The sequence below is a fragment of the Cucurbita pepo genome, chromosome 16 (assembly GCF_057944985.1).
Source record: "Cucurbita pepo subsp. pepo isolate OVF chromosome 16, ASM5794498v1, whole genome shotgun sequence".
Classification (NCBI taxonomy): domain Eukaryota; kingdom Viridiplantae; phylum Streptophyta; class Magnoliopsida; order Cucurbitales; family Cucurbitaceae; genus Cucurbita; species Cucurbita pepo.
Window position 1 is genome coordinate 2,506,963 of NC_141813.1, and position 22,450 is coordinate 2,529,412.

Here is a 22,450-nt window from a genome sequence, read left to right on the forward strand (position 1 = left end):
GTTTCACCTCTTGATTAAAAAAAAAAAAAAAAAAAAAAACTCAATAGTGCTACTCGTGTAAACCCAAGTTTTTACATTATGCACTACTATCATCATAGCTAATCTTCAGGATGCACCAACCGAGAATAGAACTCGAGTCTATATCATGACAGGGTACTATTCTACTACTAGACCACTAGAGCTTCTACCTTAAGGCATATCCATAAAGTACTCGTATTTTGGTCGTGCAGTTCTTCCGAAGCCCTTAACTTTTAGTTTCACCTCTCGAATCGTCCCTGCCGCCAGCAGCTGCACCGGGCACACCTATGCCAACCCTACTGAGTGATCCCTAAATTTTGGTTACCATTTTTTGTTAGGTAACTATTTTTACGTTAAACCCAAGTACACGAGTGGATAGCGTTAGTTAAGTTGCCATTTACTTTCCTATTTAGGATAATTTGTTATTTAAATATCCCAGCTCAATGAGAAATGAAATCAGTCTTCAATCAAATATTCTCTCTCCTTTGTTTTCAGTTATTTTCTTCTCATAAGTTTTCCTTCGGCGGATTTTTCTCTATCGACGTTTTCCTCTCAATCACCAAAAGTCAATAGCTGCTACTAGAAACAAAGTAGTAGCCTCTAAGCAAAGCTAATCGATTTTCTTTCCATACTTATAAAGTACAAGCTAGAGTTAAAAGCAAAAGCAAAGTGAGTAGCGAGCCACTACTATCTCTTCCTGTATAGTTTAGTTTCCTAATTTCCTAGGCCCGGTCAACTTCCTCATATCCCTTATGCTTAGGAGTGGGATCCATGGTGACCCTGAGAAACCTCCCTTCTCAAATGCTACAAAAGGTGTTAAATATTGATTTCGTGAGTTTGTGTCGAAATGACTTTATTGGAGTAATGACTATAGGGACCTTTGGGTCTTTGAAAAATTTTATGAGACCAGTGAGAGTTCAAGAATGTTTGGGACGAAGCTGCTCGACTTTTCCTTCTTTCATGGTAAAGTGACTTTGCTACTTCTCTTTCTCTAAGGAAATATTTTTTTATGAGAAGAGAATTTTACTTAACAGTGTAAAATTATTACTTGTTCATTATTCCTTCATTTTCCTTGAGAAAAAAAAGGAAGGTTTCACATAAGGTTGGGACCTATTTTGAAGTTAAGCATAACGAAATTAGCAAGCATGAATGGGTTAAATGTAATGTCTCTGAAAAACTCTACAATAAATGAAGTTGCACGAAGACCAAAGAAATGACAAGGAAGAGATTGCCATATAAAGATGGTTAGTGGGAAGTTGGTTGAAGTGTAGTGCCAACATGGGAATGTAACACATTGGTCTAGACTTTGCTACCATATGGGTTCATGCCATGGTTGGCTTGTAAGCCTCACCCCAAGGGTGCACCGTTGTGTGACTAAAAGAATATGAGTGTTGAGGCAAAGGTGACCATATCTAGGGTGCGCTCCTAGCGTAGGTAAGGATATGCCAACACTAGCTAGTTTGATCATGGTTTTTCTTGTGAGTCTCTGTTAGAGTTCGAGAGAAGGGCGAGGGAGGCAATGGTGGGATAGTCCACAACCATTAGACAATTGTTTTGTCGTGCTTATGTTGCAAGATGTGAAGACCAAGAATAGATCCATAAGTGGGATAGTTCATAGGTAGTGCGTAGTTTCCGTATTCATTCTGAAGCATGTTATTTCCAACGGGTTCGTTCGCATGCAATCCGAAGTTTGGATCGTCATCAAGGATGTTGAGATTAAGCGAGAGAGAGAGAGAGACACAATCCATGGACTGATTGTGTCTCTGAGAAAATCATCAAGGATGATGACTAGTTTAAGTAGAGGAGAATTTCAAAACAATACTACGAAAAGAATAGGTTGTGACCCTCATATAATGATAGACGAAGTAGTGACCCTCAAATGGTGCCCATCAAGACACAAGAGTGCCAAGACAGATGAGTGTCATGATGTGACCGAGGAGGATGGTGCATCATCTAACACACCAAAGAGATCTTCATTAAAGCTAAATTGAGGCATAAGAAAAACCGAGGCAATGATGTCAACATGAGAAATAATGATAGGTTTGATAAAGGGTCGGGTAGGGCCCTGGGAGGGTTCAAAAAGAAGTTTGGGCATGTGGGTCTAGAATGAAATCCTTCCATATCAAATATGAAATGTCACCAAATTTTGGTGTAAATCGGATACCAGACATGCTCTCCATGAGACCATATGACTATTCGCCAAAATCATGCTTACTGCTACTAGAAAAAAAGGCCTCAAAATGCACTTTAGAGGGAGGTATGGTGTCAGCTCTTTACCACCCCTAAGCATATGGCCTACGCAAGCTACCATGTAGCATATACTTGTGTCACAGTGAGAGGGAGCGTTGCAAGACTAGTGTCTTGGGTGACTTGCTTTAAAATACATCTTTCAAGGACAGTGCTGGACAACATGAGTGTACCGACATTGCGCCCTCACCATGTGTCGGAGGTTTGTATATGCACAAGCTATTTGGTATGAAGTCAATAAATGATATGACATAGATATGGGAGGGTGCAATGCCTCAATAGAGCTTGGATGAATTTATATTTGAGTGGTCTAGACAATATGAGCAAAATCAAGATGCAACAACACATATAAAGCAAGTTAGTTAAGGTCGCTACGATTGACATGTCCGAGTTAGCTACGATGTCGATGACATCATGGGACTTAGGATGGCATTATGACATGAAGCTCATGCAAGGAACCAAGATGCAAAATCAAGATGCAACAACACATATGAATGACTTTTACTCTGAGTAGAGACAAGGTTGTGTTGCATGACTTGGCCTAGTATAGAAGCAAGTTAGTTAAGGTCGCAGATGATTGAGCATGCACACACGGGCGGCGTGTGTGTTCGAATAAGCTTAGATTCTGCACAAATTGTGTTCAATATGCATAGGCAAACCTAAATACTTGTCATGAGTGTGTGGAGATCATGATGTCGTACGATTAAAAATGTAGGATTGTGACATTCTACAACTATGAGGAGAACCCGAGACCACAACTTGATCGTTTGAATTAAACTCGAATAATACCTGGAAACCATGTACCTGATCCAACAACCCCAACCCGAATTGATCCCTACATGCCAATGAGAACGCACCACCTGCCAAGAGTGCAATGCATGTTTTCTCTAGAGGCGCACATGTACTCGTGCGACCTTCTGTGCAAGTGAGCAATGCATGAATTTTTTTTTGTCGTGTTTGACCTCCATTCGATTATTTTTCACTCTAATTTTGATACTAACCCTATTATAAATTGAATTGTGACCTACTGGAGAAATCTCGGAAATTTTAGAGCTTCTAACATACAAAAAAAAAAACTAGTCTAAGAAGACATGCATAGCCATCATAATTTTCTCAAGTAATATTTGTCTGGATCGCAAGCATGCAAGCATATCTTACCTTAGGTAGTTAGAATATGCATGTTTTAGACTTACGTTTCTAAATGAAAATGCAAGTATGTTATATAAAATTGCCAAAATACCCCTCGGATAAGAATTTATGATGCATGTCGATTTTAATATTTTTCGTTATGCTAGAATGGAGAATGGGTTATTGTAACCTGTGCTTCGGGCCATTGATGGATTTTACCTCTCCGTTGAGCTTGCATGAGTGCATGATATAGTATGTTTAGCTCCATGTGATTGATTGTGTGTTCTCTTTATAGAGCATGCTTTTCTGCTCAGAGATAAGATTAGGGCGCTAGAGTTAGGTTGATTAGACGATAACCTAGGTCAGGATGCCTCTAGTAGACTAAGCACCTTATGATTGTGATCGGAGGTCAACCAAAACTAAGAAAACTTGAGGAGTCAAGTACCCTCAAAGTGAATGTTCGCATGAAGCTACCTAGTCGTCCTATGAACCTAGTGGACCTCAACAATGCCCAAAGATGACCAAGGGGATGTTTAGAATATGTGTTCTATCTCTCTAACAAGCATGCATGAGTGAACCAAGTTAAGATTAGGGCACTACAACCAGAAATATTTACAAGTTAACCTCGGTTAGTATGTTTCCTGTAGGCTGTGCACCTCAAGATCATGAACAACAATCAAAGGTCTAGATCTGTGTGCACTCAAAAAATTTGGATTAGCTCCAAAAAGCTAACCCCAAAAAGTCCTAAAAAGGTTAGGTGAGATTTAAAATACCTAGATGCCCTTAAGAACCTAGTAGATTTCGAGGAGAAAGATGACTTAGAAAGCTTAACATACCTACTAGCAGTGTGACGGTATCACTGGAGTCTTAGCCTCATATCCTCTCTAGTACATCTTTAGTTCGCACCCTTCGTAGTGGGTAGTGGTACAGCTACTATCGAGTTAGGTCTACGTCAAATAGTGTAGCACGACGAGGGTATCCGAGTGCTACAATCATGTGTGGAAATGGCTTGGGATCTCCCAAGCAAGACCTTTGGTGCTATAAACTGGTCAAAGTCACTCCGATAGGTAAATTTGTCATTTTGACCTCCCATTCATAATTAGAGGTCTTGATTAGCCCTAATCAGACCGCTAAGAATGAAGAAAAAGAAAAAGAAAAGAAAGAAAAGGAAAAGGGAGGGAAAAGAAGATGAGGATTTCGTGTTCTTGAGAACGAGTTAGAGAGAATGTTGAAATCAGCTCCAAATGGTTGTTTGGATTAGGAATTTTGTTGGATTTCCTTTACAACAATTGCTCAAGTAAGTTTGAAAAACCATTCTTAGCTTTCGATTTGTTCAAATCCGATAAGAATCGAGAAAGAACAGAAGGTAAGTGTTTCAAGTTCTTGATTTCAGCTTTTCTTAAAATTGGAGAGCTTTTCTTAGAATAAGTTTCGAACTTTTAGTATGTTGATATTGGAGCGATGTCACAAAAGTTTTATGAAGGATGTCGTTGTTGATTCAGACCGAAAGACGATGTTCTGATTAACGTCAAGTAATGGTATGTTTTTTAAGTTTTGAATTCTTGAAAAAATTTGAACTTGATTATTTCTTGCTATGGGAGACTGGGAAATTCAGAGAAAAATACATATATGTAGATGTGTTAAAACTCTACATATTTGGTGATGGAATCAAATTGATTCGAGGTCTCGGTAAGAAGTTACAAAATAGTTGCTGAAATAGTTGAACTAGTTGCTGAAAACACTTTTACAGTAGTTATTGCACAAAATTTGTCAATAAGGGACGGGAGAAATCGACATTCACCTGTATGGTATGCAGATTATAATTTCGGTGAAGGCTTATCTGAAGAGGATGAAGAAAAGACATTCTTAATGATTTTAGATCCTGTGTATTTGGAGGAAGTTGTCAAAAACCCAAAATGGAGATGGGCTATGACGAAAGAAATCAAATCCATTGAAAAAAATCAGACACAAAACTTGGAGGTTCTATCGGCTAGAGCAAAGAAAATAAGAGAGAAATGGATTTATAAGAGCAAGCTAAATGAGTCTAGAGAATTTCATAAATACAAAGCAAGATTGACGATAAAAGGCTCACACAAGAGTAATGAAGAGATTATACGTAAGTGTATGCACCTGTGGCCAGAATAGATTAATTGGAGGCCTAGAGGTTAATTGTTTTCCACAAAAACCATTATTAACACGTAGTTCTACCATAAGCTCTAACAATAAAGTTTACATAAAAAATCTATAAGAGCAGCTCTTATACCAATTGTTGGATGGGTATAACAACCCTAGAGGGGTGAATAGACTTTTAACAATAAAAGTAGTTAAGGTGATTAATTTTTTTATTAGGATTTAAAAAAAAAAGTAGGAATGATAATTAATACAATAAAATAGTTCAAGAAATAACAATAAGCAATTATGAAAAACTTAGAACATGCAATAAATCACAATAACAATTTCGAGATTAAACCGGAAAGAGTTAGAAAATATAACACCGTAGTTTTATAGTAGTTTGATTAAACTCGACCTACTCCACTCCCCAAGCGCCTCTTGAGAATTTGAATAAACCTTTCTCGTCTCTTTTCTCAGATCAGAGCCCAACCGCTACACTCCTCTCTTTTTACGAGTTTAAAGCAAACTAAATTCTTTCTATGGCTCAAGATCAAACTGTTACAAGTATCTGGATTTTGTAGGAACACCATAACCATCTAAAAGAGTAGATTTACAATTTGATCACTCACAACTATTTCCTCACAATAGAATAAAAAACATATCTTAAAATGGTACCATTAAAGGCCGAGCATCCATGCTAGAAATGGAAGGTGGACCAAAGTTTTTTTCCAAATTATATATATATATATATATATATATATATATATATATATATATTTTAAATATAATAATAATAATATAATATAAAAATAATGTGAGTAACTATTTTTTTATTTTTATAATTCAAATGATATATGATGTTGGTATAAAACATGGCTTCTAAAGTAATTAAAAACTCCCCCATCTGTCACTCTTCCAAAGTTCTACGTGTCCTACTTTAATTGGTCAGGCATTTTGTTTCGACTGTAACTTCTTCGTTTTAGCTCTAATTTGAGTGATTGAAAAATGGGTTGAAATCGTTATTCCTAACTTTACACGGTACACAATTCAAAATATTGATAATTGTTAATAATTAAGTGTAGGTTTGTTATCATAAAAACATTAATTAATTAATTAAAATTAATTAATTTGAGATTAAGAACAAAAAAACTTACTTGACTCGTTTCTACATTCAATAGGAGTTGTGTCTTGATTAACTACTCGTGTGGTCCCTAGTCACTCTCTGAGACTAGTTTAACGGGATCACGGCGCCAGGCTTGTCCTAACTGTACACTCAATAGTAACCCAAGTGGCTTTGAAGTTCTTTAATATAACTTAATCGTATTTTGTGGCATCTAGGCAGTTGAATCCCTTCTATTGTTTCTAGGACGTTTGGGGTTAGCTTCTCTAGCTAAACCAAACTGTAGGTTTATACAAATCTAAACCTCAGATCGCTCACGGTCCTGGGGTGCAAGGACTACTGAAAATGTACTAACCAAGGCCAACATATAAACCATACTAATTGTAGCACCCGAATCTTTACTCTCATGCAGGCGCTGCTAGGGAGATATTCATATCGATCACCTAAGCACATAACCCATAATTTTTAATTTCACTTAGTCATATCTGAGAGCTGAGGAGGTCTACTAGATTCCTAAGGCAACTAGGTTACTTATCATAGACTTCATGCTTCTGGCGGCTCTATTTTGACTCCTCGAGTCGTTCTTAGTCTAGGAGTATTAGAGTCTAGACCCTCTGACTATCGCTGCTGGAGCCTTCCTGACATAGATCTTTGTCTAATATTCTATCTTTATTTGAACGTATTTGACATAATCAAATTCTTCTAATAATCTCTTCCTTGAATTTATTCTTCTCGGTCAAGAATTAGTTCAAGTCAACTCTACACACCAAGTTCTTCACACTGAGATGCTTCTAACTTGAGAGGTTTTGTCAACTAATCATCAAGTTGATTTCGAGGACCAAAAAATAATAAATTAACGATTCCTTCTTTTGTAAGATCTCCAAGAAAGTGAAATCTTACTCTTATGTGTTTGGAACTTCCACGTAGAACTGAATTTTTGGATAGCTTAATAGTTGAAGTATTATCTATCGCACATTAGCTTTGTTCCTTCTATTTGAGAGTGACCAATCTCTTTGAGTATCCTCCTCATCCAAACAGTTTGACATGCACAGGCACTAGCAGCAACAAACTTAGTGTCTATGATTGATAAGGGGACTATAGGATACTTACGTGAAGACTAAGCTACTGCAGACTCATCATAAACGCATAGCCTAAAGTACTCTTGTTATCTTCCGTGTCTCCGGCATAGTCACTATCAGTAAATCCAATTAAATCACTAACTCCTCCCTTTCTATAAAATACAGCATAATCTACCGTACCTTTCAAGTAACTTAAAACCCTTTTAGCTACTGCAAAAAAGACGACTAATCAAACTTACAACAAACATGAGATTAGGACGAGTAACTGTGAGATACACCAGACTTCCCACTATTTGTTTATACAAAGTTACATCTACTTTTGCACCATTTATATCTTTGCCAATTTACTGTCCTGGAACAATGGGATTACAAATAGAATTGTAATTTTCTATGTCAAATCGATTTAAAACTTCAGCACCATACTTTCTTTCACATATAAAAATATCATCTAATCTTTGTATTACCTCTATTCCAAGGAAAAATCTCATCTGACCTAAGTCAGTCATATCAAACTCTTTCTTCATGGAACATTTAAACTCCAATTTTTCAAAATAAAAGATCACAACATAAATGCTTAAGATAAGAATTTTACCTCCCTTCCTCTTGATGAAGAGTGTCTGCTCATTGGAACTGCTTTTGAATCCTTTCTTGATAAAGTATGATTCTTTTCGACTAAACGTATGTTCTAGGTGATTGTTTTAATCCACAGAGAGCCTTTTGGAGTTTGTACACCATCTCCTCACTTCCCATTTACAGGGAAACCCTATGTACTAAGCAAGCAAACACCTTAACAACTTAACTAAAGCGACTTTTTTGTTTTAGGAATGAACCTCGAAGAGACACTAGGGACAACAAAGGTAGATGATTAATGAGGAATCAATTAGAACTTCTGGACCTAAACAGTAGCTTAGAGCGCAGTAAAGACTATGCCCGAACTTCCAAGGTAACAAAAGGAAAGTCGTGGAAACCTAGTAGAAGAAGGAAGCGATGACGGCCTACAAGTAGGATGGTTACTAAGTATATTTTTATACTTACACCTTTCTTCTTTTCTAGTTTAGGTACTGGTCAAGGTGGGGAGATGCTCGAGAGCTCTACTATCATAGAGGGATGTCGAATCAGAGTGTATGTTAATTGAATTCGACGTGGGACATCAATAAGTGTATAATATTTTGGGTTGATTTTGTTTCCAGTTTGTATATAACTTGAAATTTCTAACACAGGTGTTGTATGTCTTTTAAAGCGTTAAAATTTATCTTTTCCATATCTTTTAGCGATGACCTTTGGCTAGTACAAAAAAATGAACTTTTTGTCGCCTAAGAGATTCAAACTCTCACTTGAAAATTCCATGTACTTAGTAGGGACACGCCTTAACCACTTGACCAAAGCGGCTTTTTTGTTTTCTTGGACCGAATCTCGAAAGACACTAGGGACAACAAAGGTAGATGATTAATGAGGAATCAATTAGAACTTCAGGACCTACAAGGCAGCCTAGAGCGCAGTAAAGGGTAAGCCCGAACTTCCTATAGATCAAATGAAAGTCGTGGAAACCTAGTCGAAGAAGCAAGCGATGAGGGCCTACATGTAGGGTTGTTACTAAGTATATTTTTATACTTACACCTTTCTCCTTTTCTAGTTCATGTACTGGTCAAGGTGGGGAGATGCACGGAAGCTCTACTATCACATAGGGTTATCGACCCGGAGTGTATGTTAGTTGTATTGGACATGGGACATCAATTAGTTGTATAATTTTTTTGGTTTATTTTGAATTCTTTCCTATCCCAAGCCCTTTTTTCCGTTTGTAAATATCTTGGAATTTCTGACACAGGTATTGTATGTCTTTTAAAGTGTACAAAATGTTTTTCTTTATCCATGGGCAATGAGTTTTGATGTATTAGGGGTATCCGTCTTTATAGAAGCTTTAATTTTCGTGCTTATCCTAATTGTCGGTTTAGTTTATGCATGGTGAAAAGGAGCATTGGAATGGTCTTAGTTTTTGCTGCAAATATGTCTTATTTAAAAATAAGATATGTATTGGGATATTTCCCTTCAACTCCACGAAATTTTATTAGTTATTTTTCAATAATAGTTGGAGGGAATTCTTAGAGGGTTTAAATTAATCTTTTTAGGAGAATTAGATGGTCTTCCCGAACAAGCCTTTTATTTGGTAAGTAACATCGATGAAGCTACTGCGAAGGCTACGAACTTAGAAATGGAGAGAAAAGTGAGGAAATGACCTTAAATCTCAGTGTCTTGACTCCGAATCGAATTATTTGGGCTTCAGAAGTGAAAGAAATTATTTTAGTTCAATTAGTTTGTATAATTTTTTTGGTTGATTTTGAATTCTTTCGTATCCCAAGCCCCTTTTTTCTGCTTGCAAATATCTTGAAATTTTTGACACAGGTGTTGTATGTCTTTTAAAGTGTGCAAAATTTATCTTTTCATCGCAGTTCGATTTCTCGAAACCTCTAAAATGGGGTCATGACAGATCCAACATCGGTTTGAGAGGTGAACGAAGCAGTCCTTATAACAAGGTAGTTGTATAATGTTTTTGGTTGATTTTGAATTCTTTCGTATCCCAAGCCCCTTTTTTTCGGTTTGTAAATATCTTGAAATTTCTGACACAGGTGTTGTATGTCTTTTAAAGTGTGCAAAATTTATCTTTTCATCGTAGTTCGATTTCTCGAAACCTCTAAAATTGGGTCATGACAGATCCAACATCGGTTTGAGAGGTGAACGAAGCAGTCCTTGTAACAAGGTGTGAATACCTGGGCCCAAGTGGGCAACATCTTTTATTGGTTGACTAGTACAAAAAAATGAACTTTTAGTAGCTGGTAGATTCAAACTCTCATGGGAAACCCCATGTACTTGCCTTAACCACTCGGCCAAAGCAACTTTTTTTTTAAGAACGAATCTCGAAGAGGTACTAAGGACAACAAGGGTAGATGATTAGTGAGGAATCAATTAGAACTTCGAGACCCACACGGTAGCTTAGAGCGCAGTAAATGGTAATCCCAAACTTCCTACAGACCAAAGGAATGTCGTGGAAACCTAGTGGAAGGAGGAAGCAATGAGGGCCTACAAGTAGGTTGGTTACTAAGTATATTTTTATACTTACACCTTTCTCTTTTTCTAGTTCAGGTACTGGTCTGGGGAGATGCTCGGAAGCTCTACAATCACCGAGGGGTGTCGACCCGGAGTTTCCGTATGTAAATAACTTGAAATTTGCGACACAGTAAGTCTTTTAAAGTGGCTAGTACAAAAAAAATGAACTTTTCGTTGCCTAGGAGATTCAAACTCTTGCGAGGAAATTCCATGTACTTAGCATGGCACAATCCTTAACCACTCATCCAAATCAACTTTTTTGTTTTATGAACCAATCTCGAAGGGGCACGAAGGACAACAAAGGTAGATGATTAATGAGGGTTCAATTAGAACTTCGAGACCTACACGGTAGCTTAAAGCGCAATAAAGGATAAGCCTAAACTTCCTATAGACCAAAGGAAAGTCATGGAAACCTAGTAGAAGAAGGAAGCAATGATGGCCTACAAGTAGGTTGGTTACTATTTCAGATACTGGTTAAGGTGAGAAAATTCTCGGGAGCACTACTATCACAAAGGGGTGTCGACCTGGAGTGTATGTTAGTTGTATTCGACTTTGGACATCAATTAGTTGTATAATTTTTTTTTGTTGATTTTAAATTCTTTTGTATGCGAGGCCCACACCTAGCATTCCTTATAATAAGGGTGTGAATCATGAGGTATGAAGTAGAGGGAAACCAAGCGGCCCACACCTAGCATTCCTTATAATAAGGGTGTGAATCATGAGGTATGAAGTAGAGGGAAACCAAGCATTCCTTATAATAAGGGTGTGAATCATGAGGTATGAGGTAGAGGGAAACCAAGCATTCTTTATAATAAGGGTGTGAATCATGAGGTAACGGGCAAAAGCGGTCAATATCTTTTAGCGATGGCCTTTGGCTAGTAAAAAAAAAAGACCTTTTCGTCACCTAAAAGAGTTGAACTCTCGCAATAAAACCCCATATAATTAACAAACACACGCCTTAACCACTTAACCAAAGTGACTTTTTTGTTTTAGGAATGAATCTCGAAGAATCACTAGGTACAACAAAGGTAGATGATTAATGAGGATTCAATTAGAACTTCAAGACCTACATGGTAGCTCAGAGTACATGGTAGCTTAGAGTGCAATAAAGGGTAAGCCCGAACTTCCTATAGGCCAAAGGAAAGTCATTGAAACCTATTAGAAAAAGGAAGCGATGAGGGCCTACAAGTTCTCCTTTTCTAGTTCAAAGACTGGTCAATGTGGGGAGATGCTCAGGAGCTCTACTATCACAGAGGGGTGTCGACCCGGAGTATATGTTAGTTATATTCGACGTGGGACATCAATTAGTTGTATAATTTTTTGGTTGATTTTGAATTCTTTTGTATCCCATGCCCTTTTTTCCATTTGTAAATAACTTGAAATTTGTAACATAGGTGTTGTATGTCTTTTAAAGCGTGCAAAATTTATCTTTCTGTCGCAGTTCGATTGCTCGAAACCTCTGGGTCATGACAGATCCAACATCGGTTTGAGAGGGGAACGAAGCATTCCTTATATAGGGTGTGAATACCTCTATGAGATCGTGAGGTAATGGGCGAAAGCGGACAATATCTTTTAGCAGTGGTCTTTGGCTAGTACAAGAAAATTGAACTTTTAGTCACATGAGAGATTCGAATTCTCGAGGGGAAACCTCATGTACTTAGCAAGCACATGTCGTAACCACTCGCCCAAAGTGACATCTTTGTGTTAGGAATGAATCTCGAAGAGGCATTAGGGAAAACAAAAGTAGATGATTAATGAGGAATCAATTAGAACTTCGAGACCTACACAGTAGCTTAGAGCCCAGTAAATGGTAAGGCCGAACTTCCTATAGACAAAAGAAAAGTCGTGAAAACCTAGCAGAAGAAGGAAGTGATAAAGGACTACAAGTAGGTTGGTTACTAAGTACATTTTTATACCTAGCCCTTTCTCCTTTTCTAGTTCAGGTACTGGTCAAGGTGGGGAGATGCTCGGGAGCTCTACTATCACAGAGGGGTGTCGACTCGGAGTGTATGTTAGTTGTATTCGACCTGGGACATCAATTAGTTGTATAATTTCTTTTGGTTGATTTTGAATTCTTTCGTATCTCATGCCCTTTTTTCCGTTTGTAAATAACTTGAAATTTGCAACACAGGTGTTGTATGTGTTGTATGTCTTTTAAAGTGTGCAAAATTTTTCCATTCGTCTCTGTTTTATTTCTCGAAACCTAAAAAATTTTATTGTGACAGATTCCTATGTGTTATATGTCTTTAAACTGCACAAAAATTTATGCTTTCGTCGTGGTTTGATTTCTTGAAAACTCAAAAATTTGGTTGTGATAGATCCCTCATCAGTTGGAGAAAGGAATGAAGCATTCCTTATAAAAGTGTGTAAACCTCTACGAGATAGTGAGGTAACGAGCAAAAGTAGACAATATCTTTTAGCGATTGTGTTTGGCTATTACAAAAAAAATAAAATAAACTTTTCATCGCCTGAGAGATTCAAACGCTCGTGGGGAAACCCCATGTACATAACAATCACACACCTTAACCTCTTGGTCAAAGCGACTTTTTGATTTAGCAACTAGTCTCGAAGAGGCACTAGGGACTACAAAGGTAGATTATTAGTGACAAATCAATTAGAACTTTAAGACCTACACGGTAGCTTACAGCGCACTAAAGTGTAAGCCCGAATCATATAAATCAAAGAAAATCGTGGAAACCTATTAGAAGAAGGAAACGATAAAAACCTACACGTAGGTTGGTTACTAAGTATATTTTTATACTTACCCCTTTCTCGTTTTCCATTTTAGGTACGGGTCAAGGTGGGGAGATGCCCGGGAGCTCTATTATCACAGAGGTGTGTCGACTCGGAGTGTCTGTTAGTTGTATTCGACCTCGGACATTAATTAGTTGTATAATTTTTTGGGTTGATTTTGAATTCTTTTTTATCCCATGCCCTTTTTTTTGCGTTTGTAAATAACTTGAAATTTATTACACAAGTGATGTATGTCCTTTAAGGTGTGAAAAATTTTATCTTCTCGGTTCGATTTCTTGAAACCTTTAAAATTGGGTCACGACATATCCAACATCATTTGGAGAGGGAACCAAGACTTCCTTATAATAAGGGTGTGGATACCTCTATGAGATCGTGAGGTAATGGGCCAAAGTGGACAATATCTTTTAGCGATGGTCTTTGGCTAGTACAAAAAGAGGAACATTTCTTCATCTGAGAGATTAAACTCTCGCACGAAAACCCATGTACTTAGCAGGCACATGGCTTAACCACTCGTCCAAAGTAACTCTTATTTTATTAGGAACGAGTCTCTAAAAGGCACTAATGACTACAAAGGTAGATGATTAATGAGGAATCAATTAGAACTTTGAGCCCTACATGATAGCTTAGAGCTTGGTAAGGGTAAGTCAAAACTTCCTATAGACAAAAGGAAAGTCGTGTAGACCTAGTAGAAGAAGGATGCATGAAAGCCTACAAGTAGGTTGGTTACTAAGTATATTTTTATAGTTACCCCTTTATCCCTTTCCTTTTCAGGTACCAGTGAAGGTGGGGAGGTGCTCGGGAGCTCTACTATCAAAGAGGGGTGTTGACCCAGAGTGTCTGTTAGTTGTATACGACCTAGGATATCAATTAGTTGTATTTTTTTTAGGTTGATTTTGAATTCTTTTGTATCATGTGCCTTTTTTTTGTTTCTAAATAACATGGAGTTTCTAACACACGTGTGGTATGTCTTTTAAATTGTGCAAAGTTTATCCTTTCGTCGCGGTTCGATTTCTCGAAACCTATAAAATTGTGTTGTGACAGATCCAACATCAGTTGGAGAGGGAAACGAAGCATTTCTTATAATAAGTGTGTGGAAACCTTTATGAGATCGTGAGGTAACGAGCCAAAGCTGATAATATCTTTTAGCAGTGGTCTTTGGCTATTACAAAAAAAAAAAAAAAAAAAAAAAAAAAAAAAAAAAAAAAAAAAAAAAAAAATTCATCTCACGAGAGAATCGGATCTCACAAGAAAACTCCATGCACTTAGCAGCAACACGTTTTAACCGCTCGGCCAAAGCATCTTTTTTATTTTATGAACATCTCTCAAAGAGACACTCGGGATTAAAAAAGTAGATGGTTAATGAGAATCAATTAGAACTTTTAGACCTACGCAATAACTCAGAGCACATTAAAATTTTCATTTATAAATAACTTTAAATTTCTACCCTAATTTTCTTGTCTAATTAGAGACGTCACCACATACATGTCTTTAATAACATATGCGAAAATTTAAAATAAAATATTTTTAAACAAAGCCATGCAGTTACACTTTAATTTAAAAATATAGAATAAAAATAACTTAATATTTGAATACGAAAATGAAAAGCCACCTATCAACTACTAAATGAAAAGTCAATGCATACTATTGCCCTATCTTGACTTCCATGGTCATTTCAGCATCCATCGTCATCCATGCAGAGAAGTTTTACCTTTACCTGAAAAACAAGGGCATCACGTGCTTGAGTATTTTAAGAAATACTCAGTAAGTCATCGTTAGGGTTAGTAATGCAATTACACCCCTATAATGATGTGACTTATCCTTTAAACCTATCACATGGTCTTGAGCTCTTTCCAATTTAGAGTAGGGTTTGATTTAGAGTAGGGTTTGATGTGTGGTATTTTCCCACACACATAGACCCACTAGGCGGGCTCGTATATGCACCCCTTGGGCTTTTCTTGGTCGGGCACAATGCTAATGCGTCACCAGACACCACAAAAAAGAAAGTCTCGCATGATATCATGGCAAACATAAATATCGAAGGTATGCATCCGTACTAATATAGCATAATGGGGAAGTATCCCAATGCACCTCACATACATACATGCATGAGGTACCCGTGATTTACACTTATAACATTAACATCATTTCATTTCTCCTTTCATCCATGACATAGTACATACATACATCAAGTATGCATGGCAGTAGTCACATAATACATCAAATATCTTTACTTGGCAAGATATAACATGACATACATAGTATTTCATTTCATTCACAATATGGCGTAATGGATATCACATGCATACAGAGGCTAACATCATATGTCATTACATAGAACACATTCAAATAGTATAAATAATATGATGCATGTAGGGTCCTTCGAAATCCTTCATGAAAGTTCGATTTTGTCCTTTGAAATCCAACTGAACCTATGTGAGTCATTACCTCAATTTCAAGTTCAAACTTCTACCTCTGCATTTTAGAATTACCCTTGTATTAGATTTCATGCTGACATTAGAGAATTTGCATGAGCTGAGTTTTGGAACGTTGGAATCTTTATATATGTTTGTTATATGTGACTAACAGTTTAATTGTTTCCTTATCTTCCATCTTTGATTGTTTCATTTTTTTTAATTTTGTTTGAAGTTATATTTTTGATCCGTTTTAATCCATTCGTACTTTTTTCTAAAAATGGCTACCGATCATGACCTAATTTTCTAAAACAAATAGAAAATTGTTATCATTTAATTTCTAACTCCAACCTATCCAACCTAACTAACTGCAACTAAATTAATGTCATTTGGAAAATGTAACATATGTCTAATGACCTCTCGAAATGAAATCTCTCCTCCTTTTTGTGGAATTAAATCTATGTAAACTTAAAACTCTTTTATTTCGGTTTCTTTTCTTTTCCTTTCTTTTTTTACTTTTTATTTTAACGGTTGTTAGAGTCAAGTTGCAAGTGAAGCACATTAATGAGTCGTACGCTTTCGGAGGGCCTTGTGGGCTAAAGGTATTGTGATTGGTGGGCCAAATGCGTGCCGTGGATTATGGCTGCTCAAGACATTAGACTAAGTGCACATGCAGTTTGGGTCATGGATGTTGAGGGTTTGTCATTAACCAATTTTCAAAGATTCATAACTTAGGACTGTGATTGAAAAGATGAAAACAAAAACAAAAGCAAAAGCAAAAGCAAATAAAAATAAAAGATTAAATCCGATAAAACTTAAATTGAAATAAAGACGACACTCAAGCTAAATACAAAATAAAATCCAAGGCTTGTTCAAGAAGTTTATTATAAAAGGGGAAATAGGTTTGCAATACAATTACAAATCATAAAATACTACAAAACAAAGACAAATTAACGCTCCACCACAATCGACAACTTAAAAACACTTTAAAAAGAAAGGAAAAAGGGGCGAGTATAAAAATATACTCAGTAAGCAACCTACTTGTAGGTTTTCATCGCTTCCTTAACATAGTAGGTATCCACGAGCTTTTCTCTTGGCTCTAGGAAGTCCGGGTATGGTCTCTTGTGCTATCAGAGTATCTGGGGTTCCTCGACGTTTCGAGCATGTTTCTTTTCTAAGTCTTACCCCATTGGAGTCTGTAAAGGTCCTAAAACCTTTCTATTTTTTGACCCTGATAGCTTGCTATATGTAGTGAATGACCGGTGACCTAGGTTGTGGTGCGACCTCATAAAATTCTGATGAGATAATATGGTGAATTCTAGTTTGAACATGATCGAAGGGAGGTTGTTGGTGCATCCATCAGTACCATAGAGACACGTAAGCTTGGAGGATGTGAGATGACTTCTCAAGGATTGTTCTGATGCACCCCATGAGGCACAAGAACGAGGTTCTCCAGAACTTTGTGGAGTGGAAAAAATGGTGGAGAATCGAATAGAGAATAAATTTGAAAAGCTCAGATCAAAAAACGATGAAGAATACACTTATGACCCATTCCTTAAATTATGTCGAGATGAATGAGTAGTTCGACACTTTATGGTCCCTGATGAGCCACAACAAAATGGAGATACTGAGAGGATGAACCAAGACATTCATATAGAAAGTTTGATGCTTGTTGTCTTAAGAAGTTTGATGCATATAATTCACTTGTGCATTGTTTACCTGTTATAGGAAAAAGAGCAAAAGCTCTGCTTGAGTATGGTCACGAGCTTCTGGAAAAAAAAATTTATGATAATTTGCATGTATTTGGTTGTCCTATCTTTTATCATGTGACAGATTCAAAGTTAGAGAAAAAAAAAAAAAAAAACCCAATATTAAGAATGAGAAACAAAAGTTTTAGTGCCTAGAGTCAAAGAAGATTGTCAATATTCGGGATGTGACATTCAATGAGTCGAGAATATCTTCGAAGATGATTAAAAATAATGATGAGGCATCGAAACCTATAGAGAAGGCGGTGTTCTCTCCCAAAGTAGTTGTTCCTTATTAAGAATAATGACTCTGATACCATGTTAAGAATGAGAAGCTATGATACTATGATAAGAATAATGGCTCGATACCATGTTAAGAATGAGAAGCTCTGATACCACATTAAGAATGAGAAACAAAAGTCCGAGAAACATAGGTGAGATCGAGCTTCTCATACTTAACACTCCTATTGGAAAACATACTAAGTAGGTAGCGGATAGTCTTGAAGACTTGGAGCAGGAGGAACAAAGCCTAAAAAATGAAATAGTAGAGGAATCTTTGTCCATCACAAGAAATAAACCACGAAGAAAAATACGAAAACCTGCAAAGTTTCATGTTACGATAGTATATGCTATAGTTGATAGAGTTTACAACGGATTACAAAGCTTCTATTCAAAGCTTAGATAGCTTACACTGACAAGAGGCTATCAATAACGAGATGGAGTCCATGGAAATAAATCAAACTTGGGAGTTAGTTCAACTTCAAAAAAGTAAGGAAGACTCTTCTGACATTTGTTATAAGGCTCGACTTGTGGCTAAAGGCTACGAGGGAAGAGATTAATTACTATGAGATTTTCTCACGTAAGACTTCCATTCAAATTTTGTTGGCTTTGATTGCCCAATGTAATCTTGAGCTTGCAAAATAGTCTTTTTTTTGTTTTTTTGTTTTTTTTTGTTTTTTAATGATCTAGATGAAAAAATATACGTGGCACATATAAATGGTTTTTGTATAGCTCGATGACAACATTTGGTATTCAAATTGAAGAAATTTTTGTATGGGCACAATCTCCTTGCCAACCGTATAAGAAGTATGACCACTTCAATGTAGAGTATAAGTATACTCATAGCCAATTTGATCATTGTGTGTATTTCCAGTGTCTTGATGATGGCTCGTTTATATATTTTGCTCTTGTATAATGATTACATGTTGACTGTGGAGATTGACCAGCTCAAATATCAGTTTTCTATAATATTTGAAATAAAAGATTTAGTCGAAGCAAAGATACTTGGAATGGTGATAGAGCGAGATCGACCCAGAGGTATAATTTGTTTGGCTCAATCTCAATACGTGTGCAAGGTGGGCACATGGAGGATGTTCCTTATGCGATTGTTGTTGGTGCTTTGATGTATGCTATAGTGTGCACCCAACCTTATCTAAGCATGGTAAGCCGTTATAGATAGTGTGAGACATAAACTTGTAGAAACTTTGGTCATAGTGATTGTCGTTCGTAGGTGTAGGAAAATTTATTCTCTGCAACTTACGTACATCTTTGTCTCTTTGTTTATTTTTATTTGTAGGTATGTGAGTGCGATCGATCTTACTTCCGCTACAACAAACTTTTCATATGTTATTGTGTTTGTTTAATATTAATTTAAACTTAAATTCATACCGAGCATTCTAAATTTAAAACTAAAAGACGGGTAGAATTTTATTAATTTAAACTTAGGTCACATGTTTTGAATCCATACTCCATTTGACGGTAGAATTTTATTATATTAAAAGATGAAATAATTATTTTATCCATTTTTTCCAAATTAATTTTTTTTATTAATAAAAATATCCATAACTTTTGTACTTTATTTCAAGAATAAAAGTTTCAATGATATCTTTTAATTTTTTAAAAACTTTCAAAAACACTTCTAAACTTTAAATAGTTTCGTGGGTACCTTTCAAACTTTTTAAACCATCTTCTATTAGGTTTCGAGATTTTCCTTTGCTCTATAGGAAGTTCGGACTTACCCTTTATTGTACTCTAAACTATCGTGTAGGTCTCGAAGTTCTAACTCATTCCTCATTAAACATCTACCTTCGTTGTCCGTAGTGCCTCTTTGAGATTTGTTCCTAAAACAACAAAGTTGCTTTGGCTGAGTGGTTAAGGTGTGTGCCTACAAAGTACATGGGGTTTCCCGGCAAGAGTTCAAATCTCTTAGGTGATGAAAAGTTCATTTTTTTTTTTTTTACTATCCAAACGCAACAGCTAAAAGATATTGTCTGCTTTGGATATTGTCCTCCTTGGCCCGTTACCTCACGAGGTATTCACACCCTTAATTATAAGGAATGCTACGTTCCCCTCTACAACCCATTTTGATTTGTCATGACTTTGGATATTGTCCTCTTTGGCCCGTTACCTCACGAGGTATTCACACCTTTAAATATAAGGAATGTTTCGTTCCCCTCTCCAACCCATCTTGGATCTGTCATGACCCAACTTTAGAGAAATGAAAAGAAAAAATTTGACAAATAGAAAAAAGGGCATGAAATACAAAAGAATTCAAAATCAACCCAAAAAATTATAAAACTAATTGATGTCCTAGGTCGAATACAACTAACGTACATAGTGCCTCTAACAATTGTGTAGGTCTCGAAGTTCTAACTGATTCCTCATTAAACATCTACCTTTTTTGTCCGTAGTGCCTCTTCGAGATTTGTTCCTAAAATAAAAAAGTAGCTTTGGTTGAGTGGTTAAAGCGTGTGCCTGCTAAGTACATGGGGTTTCCCCGCGAGAGTTCGAATCTCTCATGCGACGTAAAGTTCATATTTTTTTTTGTACTAGCCAAAGGCCACCGCTAAAAGACAATGTCCTCGTTGGCCCGTTACCTCACCAGGTATTCAGGCCCTTATTATAAGAAATGCTTCGTTCCCCTCTCCAACCCATGTTGGATGTGTCATGACCCAATTTTAATTTTTAGAGGTTTCGAGATATCGAACTGCGACAAAAAGATAAATTTTGCACACTTTAAAAGACATACAACACCTTCGTCATAAATTTCAAGTTCTTTACAAACGGAAAAAGGGCATTGTTTACAAAAAGAATTCAAAATCAACCTAAAAAATTAAACGACTAATTGATGTCCCAGGTCGAATACATCTAAAATACACACCGTGTCGACACCGTTTTGTGATAGTAGAGCTCTAGAGCATCACCCCACCTTGCCCAGTAACTGAACAAGGAAAGGAGAAAGGTGTAAGTATAAAAATCTACTTAGTAACCAACCTACTTATAGGCTGCCGTCGCTTCATTCTTCTACTGGGTTTCCACGACTTTCCTTTGGTCTATAAGAAGTTCGGGCTTACCCTTTACTGTGCTCTAACAATTGTGTAGGTCTCAAAGTTCTAACTGATTCCTCATTAAACATCTACATTTGTTGTCCGTAGTGTGTCTACGAGATTTGTTCCTAAAATAAAAAAGTCGCTTTGGCCGAGTGGTTAAGGCGTGTGCCTGCTAAGTACATGGGGTTTCCCCGCGAGAGTTCGAATCTCTTAGGCGACGTAAAGTTCATATATTTTTTTGTACTAGCCAAAGGCCACCGCTAAAAGACATTGTCCTCGTTGGTCTACCAGGTATTCAGGCCCTTATTATAAGGAATGCTTCGTTTCCCTCTCCAACGCTTGGATGTGTCATGACCCAATTTTAATTTTAGAGGTTTCGAGATATCGAACTGCGACAAAAAGATAAATTTTGCACACTTTAAAAGACATACAACACCTTCGTCATAAATTAAAGTTCTTTACAAACGGAAAAAGGGCATGGGATACAAAAAGAATTCAAAATCAACCTAAAAAATTAAACGACTAATTGATGACCCAGGTCGAATACATCTAACATACACACCGTGTCGACACCGTTTTGTGATAGTAGAGCTCCAAAGCATCACCCCACCTTGACCAGTAACTGAACAAGGAAAGTAGAAAGGTGTAAGTATAAAAATCTACTTAGTAACCAACCTACTTGTAGGCTGCCGTCGCTTCATTCTTCTACTGGGTTTCCTCGACTTTCCTTTTGTCTATAAGAAGTTCGGGCTTACCCTTTACTGTGCTCTAACAATTGTGTAGGTCTCGAAGTTCTAACTGATTCCTCATTAAAAATCTACCTTTGTTGTCCGTAGTGCCTCTTCGAGATTTGTTCCTAAAATAAAAAAAGTCGCTTTGGCCGAGTGGTTAAGGCGTGTGCCTGCTAAGTACATGGGGTTTCCCCGCGAGAGTTCGAATCTCTCAGGCGATGTAAAGTTCATTTATTTTTCTGTACTAGCCAAAGGCAACCGCTAAAAGACATTGTCCTCGTTGGCCCGTTACCTCACCAGGTATTCAGGCCCTTATTATAAGAAATGCTTCGTTCCCCTCTCCAACCCATGTTGGATGTGTCATGACCCAATTTTAATTTTTAGAGGTTTCGAGATATCGAACTGCGATAAAAAGATAAATTTTGCACACTTTAAAAGACATACATCACCTTCGTCATAAATTTCAAGTTCTTTACAAATGGAAAAAAGGCATGGGATACAAAAAGAATTCAAAATCAACCTAAAAATTAAATGACTTGTTGATGTCCCAGGTCGAATACATCTAACATACACACCGTGTCGACACCGTTTTGTGATAGTAGAGCTCCAGAGCATCACCCCACCTTGACCAGTAACTGAACAAGGAAAGGAGAAAGGTGTAAGTATAAAAATAA

General features: G+C 36.8%; 4 non-coding genes across 4 annotated transcripts; all 4 read left to right on the forward strand.

The window, feature by feature from the left end:
* The first annotated feature begins 19,849 nt into the window (after window positions 1–19,849).
* TRNAC-ACA (transfer RNA cysteine (anticodon ACA)) lies at window positions 19,850–19,931 on the forward strand. Its single transcript has one exon. It is a non-coding gene; the product is annotated as a tRNA-Cys (tRNA).
* Window positions 19,932–20,439: 508 nt separating this feature from the next.
* TRNAS-GCU (transfer RNA serine (anticodon GCU)) lies at window positions 20,440–20,521 on the forward strand. The gene has a single exon. It is a non-coding gene; the product is annotated as a tRNA-Ser (tRNA).
* A 662-nt stretch (window positions 20,522–21,183) lies between these two features.
* On the forward strand, window positions 21,184–21,265 carry TRNAS-GCU (transfer RNA serine (anticodon GCU)). Its single transcript has one exon. It is a non-coding gene; the product is annotated as a tRNA-Ser (tRNA).
* Window positions 21,266–21,915: 650 nt separating this feature from the next.
* TRNAS-GCU (transfer RNA serine (anticodon GCU)) lies at window positions 21,916–21,997 on the forward strand. Its single transcript has one exon. It is a non-coding gene; the product is annotated as a tRNA-Ser (tRNA).
* The last annotated feature ends 453 nt before the right edge of the window (window positions 21,998–22,450 follow it).